The 12,574-nt window shown below is 47.1% G+C and overlaps 1 pseudogene; it reads right to left on the bottom strand.

Moving 5' to 3' along the window:
- Positions 1-436: 436 nt before the first annotated feature.
- Positions 437-12,574, bottom strand: part of LOC138427651 (microtubule-associated tumor suppressor 1 homolog pseudogene) — a 97,282-nt pseudogene continuing 85,144 nt past the window's right edge.

Below are 12,574 nucleotides of genomic sequence, written 5' to 3'. Positions count from 1 at the left end.
AGGAAGGCAGCAGGAAAAGGGACAATTTCGGTGACTTTCTTGCAGAGCCCAGGACTCTCTAGTTGTGCACGCTGGCTTAGTTGCTCTGTGGCGTGTAGGAGCTTGGATCCCTGACCAGAGATTGAGTCTGCATGCCCTGCATTGGAAGGTGGATTCTTTTTTTTTTTTTTTTCCCTGTGGTGAAGGTTATATAAATTACAAAGTTATATAAGGTTACAAAGGTTATATAAATCTTTATCTTAACTGGCCCTGAGAGTTTTCCCCTTTACCCATAGGTGAAAAAGGCAATGATCAAAGTTTTCCGGTTCTGTAAGTGCTTTGAGCAACAGAGTCCGTATAGATCCATTCCCATAGCATCTTTGGACCCGGTCAGAAGCCTTCCTCTGGAGTCCGGTCTCACGTAGAAGGAGCTGGTTGGGGCCGTGACTGCCCACTTCTAGGGCAGGAGGTGTGCAGTTGCGGGCGGGGTCAGTCCTGCAGAGACTCCGTCAGTCTGCCTCTGGCTCCCAGGAAGGTCATCTGAATGAGACACGCTCGGGCTGGGGAAGGAGCCCGAGTTCCAAGGTGACTGGAAGGGGATGGCGGGGGACATGGGGGACCTCTTGGGGCTGCACAGGGTCCCGTTTTGGAGCTTCCAGAGCAGCTCCTCATTCTCCAGGGAGAGGCTCTTGCTGCCCTTGCACTCCTCCAGCGACTCCTGCAGGACTGCCTGCTCCGTGGAAAGTTGCCTGGAAGTTGCCATGTGCTTGTCCATCCGAGCTGTTAATTCTCCATGCTCCTGCCGGAATTGCTTCAGTTTGTCCACCAGTGCTGTGTTATCGTCCACAAGTTTCTCCATCTTCATTCACTTGGACGTCCCGTTGGCACAGCCTCTCATTCTTGATCTCCAACACAGCTTTCAGGCTTTCTAAGTCTTGCTCCAGATACATGATCTGAGGGGTTTTTATAATTTGCTTTCTCTCCTGACATTCTTTTCTGTTCTTCTGATTTCAACTTTTCATTTAAAGCATCATTTTCACTCTTAAGATCATTGATTTTGTTTCACCAGTGATTCCTGCTTCTCGTAAAGCAAATCCTCAAGGGGTTTCTTTTCCATTTCATGGCTTTTCTTGATTTCTGAAAGAAGGCGGATTCTTGACCACTGGACCACCTGGGAAGTCCCAAGGGGGGTTTATTTTTAAAACTTTTAATTTGGAAATGGTTTTAGATTTACCCAAGATTTGGAAAGATAATACAACTTTCCTGTGTGTTCCCATTCAGTCTTGTGTGAACATCTTATGTGCCCACAGTGCATTTACCAAACCCAAGAAATAGTGTTACTATTTCTTCGTAGTGTTACTAATGAAACTACAGACTTCATTCAGATTTCCCCAGTTTTACCCACTGAGTCCGTTTTTCCTTTTTAGGATCCAATCCAGGATCCTAGTTTGCTTTCGGTCATTGCATGTTTTTATTGATAGTCATCAGGGGTCTCCTCCAGTCTGTGACTGATTTTGCCATCTTTCTCTACCTTTCATTACCTGGACAAATTTGAGAGAAGCTATCAGGTATTTCGTAGAATATCCGTCAGCATGGGTGTACCTGACATTTTCTCCTGAGGACACTAAGCTCACGGATTTGGGAACAAAGACCAGAAAGGGGAAGTCTTAACGGTGCATCGTACCTAAGGGCTCAGGGTACCAATGTGCTTTTCCACTGTGCTGCCCACCAGGCTCTCTGCCGTAAAGTTCGTATTTCCCCCTTTTCCACACTCTGTTTGGGGTTCCAGGCTTTGGACAAGCTTTATCTTGGAAATGGGGGGGCAGACACCCTCTCTGTCCTCCTGGGTTCTCTCTTCCCCCTGGGACTAGGCCTCTTCTTACACCTGCCAGAGTGGATGCTGGTGCTGTGTACCCCAGCCCCCTTCACTCTCCAGAAAGGCCAGTGATGGCTTCTTCTCCAGCTTCAGAATCTCAGGGCCATCCTGTCTGCTGGGTCAAAGGACCGCTGTGCTTCAGAGGTGGCTGATTTGGGGCTCTAGTTGTGTACATCTGGATTCTAATTGGCAAACTTGGGCCAATGCCAGGTATGGCTCTGCCCCAGCTTCCTGGAGAAACCGGGTGTTTTCTCTGCAATGAGGAGAGTTTTCTCCAGGGCAGTAAGGAGGGTCTGCTCGCAGAAGCAGGAGTAAGTGAGTTACCTAGGAGGCCAGCGGTGCCTCTCACCTGTTGGGAGGAGATGGATGTCTCTACTGCAAAGAAGGAGGTGGGGGATCTCCTGGTGGCCTGAGAGTGGGGCTCACAGAGTGGGGAAGGACACCAACTCTAGTCCGAGCTGCTGGTTACAGCTGGTCTGCCAGGATCTCTGATGACCTGCGGCTGCTCTCTGGAATCGAAACATTTTGTAGATTCAGTCATTTGGGTCTTGTTGGCAATTATGTTCTGAGGGATAATCCATTGCTGGAGCAAGTAAGACCCTGTGCTTTGAAAGGAGGCCGAGCCTATAAAAATAAGCATGGTTGGTGACCCAGAAAACTCGGAAGTTTGTCCGATTCCTGTGCATGTATGGAATTTGAGCACTTTAGCTTCTCCTGGCATCCAGGGACAGGCTGGGAAGACACTGGGTTTGGGCTTGGTGTCAGCCCCGTGAGATGCAGGCCTTGGCTGCACCCTCCATTAGCTTGGGGTGACCTCAGGCAAGCCACCTGGCCTCCGGAGCCTGGTGTCTCCTCTGAGAAATGGGGATAATAATAGTGCAGCCATTGTGTTTTGCAGCTCAGGGGCTGTTTGGATTTGAGGTCGTTAGGCAGGCAGGAAATTAAAAATACATATTTGCACGAGGGCTATTTTCTGCTTGGCCCAAGAAGGAGAAACAAGATTTGGGTGCTGGGTGCCTGGGGCTGAGAGGGATACTAGGGTGATGGGGAGGACCCCTTTTGCCTCCCTCACCTTTGCCCAAAGGACTGGCTCTGAGTCTTGTGAAGCAGGAAACAGAAGTGGCTGCCTTGGGGAAACTTTGCAAGATGTGGGGCTCAAGTGGTACTGCTTGGGGCCAGGGGACAATGAGGGCCTGGTTAGGAGGGCCCCTGGGCCGTTTGAGCCTGGATACTGCCAGGGCTGGGGTAACACCACGGGTACCTGGAAGATTTCCTGCCCTGGGAGATGGTGTCTGAATACCAGTGCCAGGGCAGGGTGGGACGTGTCCCTGGAGGGGCTTGTGGGCAGCACTGAAGAGTCTGGAGTAGAGTAAGGTGAGCAGAGATCATGCCTGAGCCCATGGGAGCCCCAGGGACACCTGGAACAAGGGTCAAAGAGGCTGAGATCCTGAGGGTGGTGGCCTCGAGCTGGTAGGATGCAGGCTCAGTGGTCACAGGGCCCCCAGATGGGCCTGCAGGGATGGTCGAGGACACTGGGCTATTATAACACCTTCCTCTTAAGACTTGGGGCAGGTGAGAGCACGGGGGGCAGGCATTGTCACAGCACTTAAAGTGCTGTGACAAGCTCCAGTGCGCCACACCCGGCCACCTTGTCATCACTCTGAGCCTCAGTTTTCACACGTGTGAAATGGAGATGGTGGGAATGCTCTCCTTCCCCCAGGATTGTTCTCAGTCGTGTCCGACGCTTTTGTGACGCCATGAAGTGTAGGCCACCAGGCTCCTCAGTCCATAAGGATTGTCCAGGCAAGAATACTGGAGTGGGTTGCCATTTCCTTCTCCAGGGGATCTTCCCGAACCAGGGATCGAACCCATGTCTCTTGTGCCTCCTGCATTGGCAGGCGGATTCTTTACCACTGAGCCACCTGGGAAGCCGTTATGAGGATGAAGTGACATAAATATGACTTCTTCTCTGAGGCTGAATGACAGGCACAAAGTCACACAGCTGAGCATAGGGGTCAGATTCTGTTTGTGTCGTAATAAGCGGTGTATCCCTGAATAGCTGATGCTCAGCTGGTGTGGTTGAAGGAAGAAGTGAATTCTGTCCCCATATTCCACAGTGTTCCATTAGAACCCGAAGTGCTATTTGGAGAAGTCCTGTTATGAACACACTCCGGCAGAAACAAGCAGAACCTGAGCTCTGAGCAATGAAGGCACCTGATGGTCACTGAGAACTGGCCCCAAACCTATTACATGCTGCTTTCTTTAATCCTCGTAATGATCCCATGAAGTGGGTCCTATGACTAGAACCCAATTGCCACTGAATATCATTCCCGTTGTGCAGCAAAAGGACCAAGTCTTGGAGAGGTCAGGTGACTTGCCCGAGTTTCCAAGGAGGTAAGAGGCCAAGCCAGGATTTGAACCAGGTGGCTTACTCCAGCACCCAAACATTCTAGCCTTTCCTTTTGCAGCTGATGGTGGTAGAGAACCTGGTCCCAGATATCCAGTGGGCAGGCCACCCCTGGACTCCGTCTCTGGTTAACCAACCCAGGCCCCCCACTGCACCACACTGCTAACGAGCAGTTTCTAGTCGGTTGCTGCCAGGAAACACAAGACCCCAGGTTTCCTACAGGAATTACATTAAAGGCTTAAGAGGCAGAGAATGTTTCAGAATAGCTATTGGAGCCAACAATTATTATTATTTTTTTTGTGCAATGCGTAAAATTTCTCTATTCTTACTCCCCTGCTAAACCACTCAATTGAATAAGTAAGAGAAACAGCAGCATGTGTTATTTGAAAACTGTTTAGTGCAATTACCTCTGCAGACTTTACTGAATTTGAAAATGATAGATGGCAAATCTTAATTTCCCAAGCTCTCCATCCTGGCAAGCAGTTTGTTAAAGACTAGCAGTGCAGCTAATCGCTGGTGCATAATGCCTGCAAATACAACGTTTTTCCTTTTTATATAACACATTATGCTAATCACCCTGTATTCCATTTTTCAATAAAAGGTCAGCAGAGCACTGTTTGTTCAGAATGTGCAATTTAAACTTCATGTCTGTCATTAGAGATAATCTAGGTTTGCTGTATCAAGTGTGGTTGTCATAGAAACCAGACCCGCAAGCTCTGTTTACGGCCTTTGGAGAATAAACACTTTGCATTTATTTCTCTGGAAAGGGAAAAAAAAAAAACCCACATCAGAAATCATCGAACAATTAAGTGAGGTTTGAAAACAAAGCAGTGATAGCCTAGAAGAGAGAGCTATGTCATTCATCAAAAGTCAATAACTGTCAGGCAGTTGGGATACCGGGGCATTCTAGCAGGTGACTGGAGGAAGTGGTCGAATATTTCCCCTGGAAAGAACAAGTAAGGGAGAGTGGATGTATTATTATGCCAAGTACAGAATTAATTTAAGTGTGCTAATGGGCTTTATGCAAGCTAATATACCCTTGAAAAATATTTTGTATAATTTGTATCAAGTGCCTGATTAGGCTTTTTTGTGCAATATATTTGGATATTCATTTGCCAGCCTTACATAGCTGAAATGATTCCACAGTATGGTTTTTCTGATCTTTCTCTCCTCATTTATAAAGACCCTCTCTGGAAGCAGTTCAGAGATTCTGGGCTTAAACATTTTAAGACCCTGCTTGAGTAGCTTTGCCATATTTATTAAACAGAAATGCAGGATGCATTAAATTTGAATTAAATGTGAACACTTTTAAATTCGAATACTTTTTAAAGTGTAATTATGCCCCAAATATTTCATGAAATATGCTGAAGTTATTCATTGCTTATCTGAAATGCAAATTTAACCAGGTATCCTATATGAAATCTGTCTTCCTGTGCCTGGGGGTTCCAAGGAGGTGAAGAGGTAATTCTTGGACCTCCTCTGCCAGCCTCAGACCTGTGATTCCTTTAATAGGTGAATGAGAAACCTGTGCATGGGATGTGTGTGCCTGTTACTGTTCAGTCGCCCAGTCGTGTCCGACTCTTTGTGACCCCATGGTCTGTAGCATGCCAGGCTTTCCTGTCCTTCACCATCTCCCAGAGTTCGCTCAAACTCATGTCCATTGAGCCGATGATGCCATCCAACCATTTTATCCTCTCTTGCCCCATTCTCCTGCCGTCAATCTTTCCCAGCATCAGGGACTTTTCCAATGAGTCGGCTTTTTGCATCCGGTGACCAAAGTATTGGAGCTTCAGCTTCAGCATCAGTCCTTCCAATGAATATTCAGGGTTGATTCCCTTTAGGATTGACTGTGCATGACGAATCCTGTTATGTCACGGTATAATTGTGGCTCTAATGTGCCGGAGGCACCAAGCAGAGTCAAGTGCAAAAAAGTCACCCACCTGGAAACAACCAAACACCGCTTGGCACAGCCACCCCACAGGGGAATGCTTCTAGGGGTTTTCCCACGGAAAGAGGACCTCCTTCCCAGGGCTGGGAGCTTGCTGCCCCCAGTCCTTTCTGGATCTACTCCCTCGTTTTTTTGGAGCTGGGCCAGAGGAAGGACCTGAGGCTGATCTGTGGGGTGTGATGCTCAATTCAGGGCTCAAAGTGTGGGGTTCTATGAACTGTGGCCCTGGCTCTGGGCAACTTCACTGTTGTAACCTCCCCGCTCCCCACCCCGATGCAGGAGCCGCAAAGAGACACGGGTTTGATCCCTGGGTCGGGAAGATCCCCTGAAGAAGGGCATGGCAACCCACTCCAGTATTCTTGCCTGGAGAAACCCCATGGACAGAGGAGCCTGGTGGCCTACAGTCCATAGGGTCACAAAGAATAGGACCAGACTGAAGCAACTTAGCACACACACCACCCATGCAACACCATTCGCAGAAATCTGGTAATTGGCAGAAGGTGCGTTCGTTAGACAAGTGGATTCAGGTTGATGAAGTAAAGTAAAACCCAACACACATTTCAGCATGTGAGAATTCAGTGTTTGCTGCCCTGGCTCAGGCACCTCAGGGGACCCAAAGCCAGAAGACAGCCAGTCCTCCAGAGGGGTCTCGGCCAGGAGGGTCTCAGCCAGTCAAGCTCGGATGTTGCTCGAGAACCGGCAGACGGTCCAAGTGCCAGAGCAGAGGCAGAAACAAAGTGCCAGGAGAATGTGTGGGAGGAAGAGATGGATTCTACCCCAGGGCATCTGGGGAGCCTTCTTGGAGAAGAGGGATTCACAACTGATTTTTGAGTACAGAGTATTAAATCAGATTTAATCTTTGATCTTCGAAGACAGAGTATTAAATCAGGTTAGTTAACGCTAAAAAGTATGTCTCTTACAAGGACACTCTCACTGGCTTTGGGGGCCACTCCAATTCAGCACCATCTCATCTTCATCCTTAATTACCTCTGCAGGGACCCTATTTCAAGATAAGGTCACATTTTGAGTTCCTAGGTAGATACGAATTTTTGGAGGAGGCTAGTCAACCCACTACAGTTGCCAGTGATGAAGTCTTACAGATTTCACCAAATGTAGAGTTTCTGCTTTCTCTTGAACTATCAGATCTGGCCCTGGTGGTCTGCAATAGGCCGGTCAGAGGGACAGCTGGCCTTTTCCCAGGTCTGCCCTCTCCAGGTACCAGTGCCCTGCTCAGTTCTTCACCTGCCCAAGCCCTGCTTTAGTTCAGGTGGAGCCTTCACAGGGCCTCTGTGTGGCTGGAATCTGCTTCCTCTTTTCCCAGCTCCTTCCTAACACCTTCTTCCTGATGCACACTCATTTATTCTGTGCATGAACTACTGGTTAACAGGATTTATCTCCAGAGTCCCAAATATTTGATTCCAAGAAGGCAAGGGCAACCCACTCCAGTGCTCTTGCCTGGAAAATCCCATGGACGGAGGAGCCTGGTAGGCTGCAGTCCATGGGGTTGCTAAGAGTCGGACACGACTGAGCGACTTCACTTTGACTTTTCACTTTCATGTATTGGAGAAGGAAATGACAACTCACTCCAGTGTTCTTGCCTGGAGAATCCCAGGGACAGAGGAGCCTAATGGGCTGCCGTCTGTGGGGTCACACAGAGTCAGACACGACTGAAATGACTTAGCAGCAGCAGCAGCAGCAGCAGGGACACCAAATTGAGACCCATGCAGCATCAAAAATGCAGTGTGTGTGTGTTAGTTGCTAAATCGTGTTTGACTCTCTGCAACCGCATGGACTGTAGCCCTCCAGGCTCCTCTGTCTGTGGAATTCTCCAAGCAAGAATACTGGAATGGGTAGCCGTTCCCTTCTCCAGGGGATCTGCCAGACCCAGGGATCCAAGTCAGGTCTCCTGCTTTGCAGGCAGATTCTTTATTGTCTGAGCCACCAAGGAAGCTGCAGGTCAGGTGATTGAGAGCCCTGGGACACAGGACAAGGAGGGGGGGGGGTGTGTGTAGGCTCCCAGACCAGGCAAACCATGCAGCTCCTGCTCTGATCCTTCTGTGGTCTTAGATGAGTAGCTCAGTTTTAGCTAGCCTCAGTTTAATACCTGTGAAATGGGTATATTAATAGTTCCCTTCAACGTTTTGAGAACTTGAAATACTGTGTGTAAAGTGCCCAGCACAGTGCTGGCATGCAGTAGAGTCTTAATAAATATCTGGTGAATAAATGATGCATGAACTAGTCTGAACTTGGAATCACTTCCAGCTAAAATAGGCTAAATAGTTGAGATGCAAATAATAGTATCCAAACCACACTGAAGAAATCAGGAAAGAAGGTGATAGAATATTCCAAGAAAGATGCTTCTTGGCCCTGCAATGCAATAAACTATACAGTTTTCTCAGTCAAAAGGGAATTCCCTCCAAGATCAGTAAGTGGTAATTCCAGAAATAGTAATAATGACAAACCTCAATGGTTATCCCAATAGATGTAGTATTTATGTACTTAGGGAGCAAAGTAAGATATTTTTCCAACATCTAGGATAGCATTTGTGTGTGTTAGCAATTAGCAATTGTGTGTGTTCTAAAAGCAGTTAATATTAACAGGTGTTCTGTGAAAAAAGAGTTTCTGGTTAAACAGTTTGGAAAAATATTCAAGTATTAAAGTTTTCTCTGCAGCAGGAATTTTCAGAGCCTTTACTCTGTTAATATGAATTATGGATTTCCTAAATGAGTATAGAGCATGGAATATTTCCCAGATGTATTTGGGCAGAGAAAAACCACCTCCTCCCATCTCTTTTTTTGGAACTAGCAAGGCACAGAGCCCAGCACTGGGAAAACACATCATGCTTTCTGATGAGTACTGTCCCCCGCACCAAATTCTAGATATTTTGGTAGGTTTAAGGAGGGCTCTAGCCCTGATCAGAAATGGCTGGCTGCACAGTCTGGGATTTTTGGTTATTAGATGACAGACTAAACAAAGGGCCATGGGAGGAAAGACACTGGGCCCTGAGCCTATCTGAATGAAGTCACCTTTAAGGCAACCGGTCAGAGATTCCTGAAGGCAGCCTACAGACTGCCCAGATAGGAAGGGATGGGGAGAGCCAGGGCAAGAGTCCAGCTTCCCCACATGGCCTCCCACCTCTAGGAGTCCAGGAGGTTCCAGGACCTCCAGGCCCAAATCTCATTTTCAGAGGAGCTTCCAGCTAAAGTGCTGGAACACAGAGAGGACTTCCTGGGTCTAGGGGTTGGAGATGGTCTGTTCCTGAGAAGCTGTCACCTTTAGGCTCCTTATTTCTCTGCCACTAAATCCCACCAGCAGACTCTGCCTGGTAACCCCCCACCCATCAAGACTCGAGAACCCAGGCAAAATTTATCAGCCTTAGGGTTTAAGCCTTAGGTTCTACCTCTAAGCCATTCTTTTTTGTTGATTACCTTATTTTTATTTGCTTATTTTTGGCTGCACTGGGTCTTTGTTGCCATGTGTGAGCTTTCTCCAGTTGCAGCAAGTAGGGGCTCCTTTCTAGTTGTGGTGCTCAGGCTTTGCATTGTGGTGGCTTCTCGAGCTGTGGAGCACAGGCTCTGAAGCACAGGCTCTGGAGTGCAGGCTCAGCAATTGTGATGCATGGACTTCGTTTCCCCCGGCATGTGGAATCTTCCCGGACCAGGGATCGAACCCATGTCCCCTGCATTGGCAGGTGGATTCTTAGCCTTTGCACCACCCGGGAAGTCTTCTTTAAGTCATTCTTTACAATTCCTCTCCTCATATCTCTTGGCAATTCAGTCACATGTCTCTCCTAGCTGCGAAGGAGGCAGAAAAATGAGTCTTTTACTTGCGTGCCCTTGGGTCTGCCTGAAAAATCAGTGCTGTCTTAAAAAAGATGGGGATACTGGGAGGATATGTGCATGCTAAGTTGCTTCAGTCATGTCTGATTCTTTGCCACCGTATGGACTGTAGCCTGCCAGGCTCCTCTGTCCATGGGATTCTCCAGGTAAGAATACTAGAGTGGGTTGCCATGCCCTCCTCTAGGGATCAGGATCCATCACAAGGATCAAACTTACGTCTCTTATGTCTCCTGCATTGGCAGACGGGTTCTTTACCACTAGGGTCACCTGGGAAGCCCACTGGGAGGATACTGGGAAGTAACTAACAGTCTGCTGCAACATCCTTACTTAACTTTGGGCAAGACACTCTTTTTGTTTATTTTTTTATTAAAATTCCATGCATGCTCATGGATGAAAATCTGAAAAATGTTGGCAATTTTCAAAAACAGAAGCACTATCAGTGACACTATCCTGCTTCTTAGAGATAACTGTTATTAGCTGTGTATATAAATGTTCCCTCTCCCTGCTGCCCAATTTTGAGGTCATATCTTAAATTTGATCTTCAGTCCTGCTTTTTCACCATATTTTTGCATGTCATTGAAAACCCTTCACAAGTATTTTTTTTTAACAATGACGAGAAATTTATCATATGGCTGTAATTATATGTACTTAGTTAACCTCTAATGGTTATTGAAATTGTTAGCAATTTTTTATTATTAACAATAAAGAACATTTCCTGGGTTTTGACCTCATTTTGGATGATTTCCTCAGGGTTTATTCCTAGAAGTGAAATTACTGGTTCATATGGGCTGAACTTTGAAAGTTTCTTGAATACACAATGTCAAATTGCTTTCCTGAAAGCTGATTCACCTCATTTCCTCCAGGATTGAGAACAGATATAGGTTTTAAAAAATGTGTTGGCCTTTACTTTCGTGATGGTGGTGATCAATTGATTGTTGAAAAATCCTCCTCTCTGCCCTGTTATACCTGGCATTCTGCCACACAGCTGACGTCTTTGTGCTGTAGAGAGGATGGGGGTCATGGGTACTGTAACCCACAGAGCAGGCAGGTTCCAGGTTCTCATTAACGTTCCAGAGAGATCTTTGGCCACAGTCCTGTGCCCCATGTGTGGGATGATGCTGATTGTCTCATCGATATGATGGTTTCCACCCTTCTCCAAGTTTTCCTGCCTCTTTGTCCCCCGGCTGGTTCTTTGAGAGCTCTGATCACCAGAGGAGAGGTTAAAGACGACCGCTGTAATCCATTCTGTCCATTCAGAAGGGTCAGTTTCACGGGCCTTTGTTCCTTCTGTCACCAGTTGATGATGTGGTCACCAACTCTTTAGGAGGTGGACTTGAGGCCAGTCTTTGGGGCTATAACAGACACAGGGTCAGTTCCCTATTTATGACAGCAGTAGCAGCTGTCAGAGAAATCTGGATATGAGACAATCAGAGAAAGCTAACGCTTTGCCTTCTGCAAGTCTGAAGAGGAGAGAGCTCTCTGCCTTTCCTTTTCAAAAAAGGAAATATTAAAAAGATCTTTAAAAAACATTTTAGAGCAGGGCTTCCCTGGTGGTTCAGTGGCTAACAATCTGCCTCACAATGCAGGGGACACTGGTTTGATCCCTGATCTGGAAAGATCCCACATACTGCGAGGCAGATAAGTCCGCAAGCTGCAACTACTAAGCCTGTGTGCCGCAACTACTAAAGCTCACACTGCTAAAGCCTGTGCTCCACATCAAGAAAAGCCACAACAACAAGAAGAACAGCAATGAAGACCCAGCACAGCCAAAAAAAAAAAAAAAAAAAATTTTAGAGCAGCTCAAGATTTACAGCAAAATTGCCAAATAATAGAGTTCCCATGTACCCACAACCAGTTTCCCCAATCGTTAACACCTTACATTAGTGTGTTACACGTTTGTCACATTGCACGAATAATGACTGACACTTTATCACTAACTAACGTCCATACTTTATTCAGATTTCCTTTGTTTTTACCAAATGTCCATTTTTCTCTTCCAGAATCCCATATTGGAAACCATGTTTTATTAGTTACCATATCTCCTTAAGCTTCTCTTGGCTGTGATAGCTTCTCACATTTCCCTTGTTTTGGATGCCTTTGACAGTTTTTAAAATAATTTTATTTTTTGGTTTTCACTTTTGGCTGTGCTGGGTCTCCGTGGCTGCGCTGGCTTTTCTCTAGCTGTGGCAAGCGGGGGATACTCTAGTTGCGGTGTGCAGGCTTCTCGTTGTGGTGGCTTCTCTTGAGAAGTACAGGCTCTAAATGTGCATGGGCTTCAGTAGTTGCGGCTCCCAGGCTCTACAACACAGGCTTGGTAGCTGTGGCGCACGGGGTTGGCTGTTCCACAGCATGTGGGATCTTCCTGCACCAGGAATCAAACTGCTGTCTCCTGCATTGGCAGGCAGACTCTTAACCACTGAGCCACCAGGAAAGCCCAGCTTTGACAGTTTTGAGGAGTACTGGCCAGCTATTTTCGGGCTTCCCTCATAGCTCAGTTGGTAAAGAATCTGCCTGCAAAGCAGGAG

This window comes from Ovis canadensis, chromosome 22, assembly GCF_042477335.2.
Source record: "Ovis canadensis isolate MfBH-ARS-UI-01 breed Bighorn chromosome 22, ARS-UI_OviCan_v2, whole genome shotgun sequence".
NCBI lineage: Eukaryota > Metazoa > Chordata > Mammalia > Artiodactyla > Bovidae > Ovis > Ovis canadensis.
This window is presented reverse-complemented; position numbering and strand designations above follow the sequence as displayed.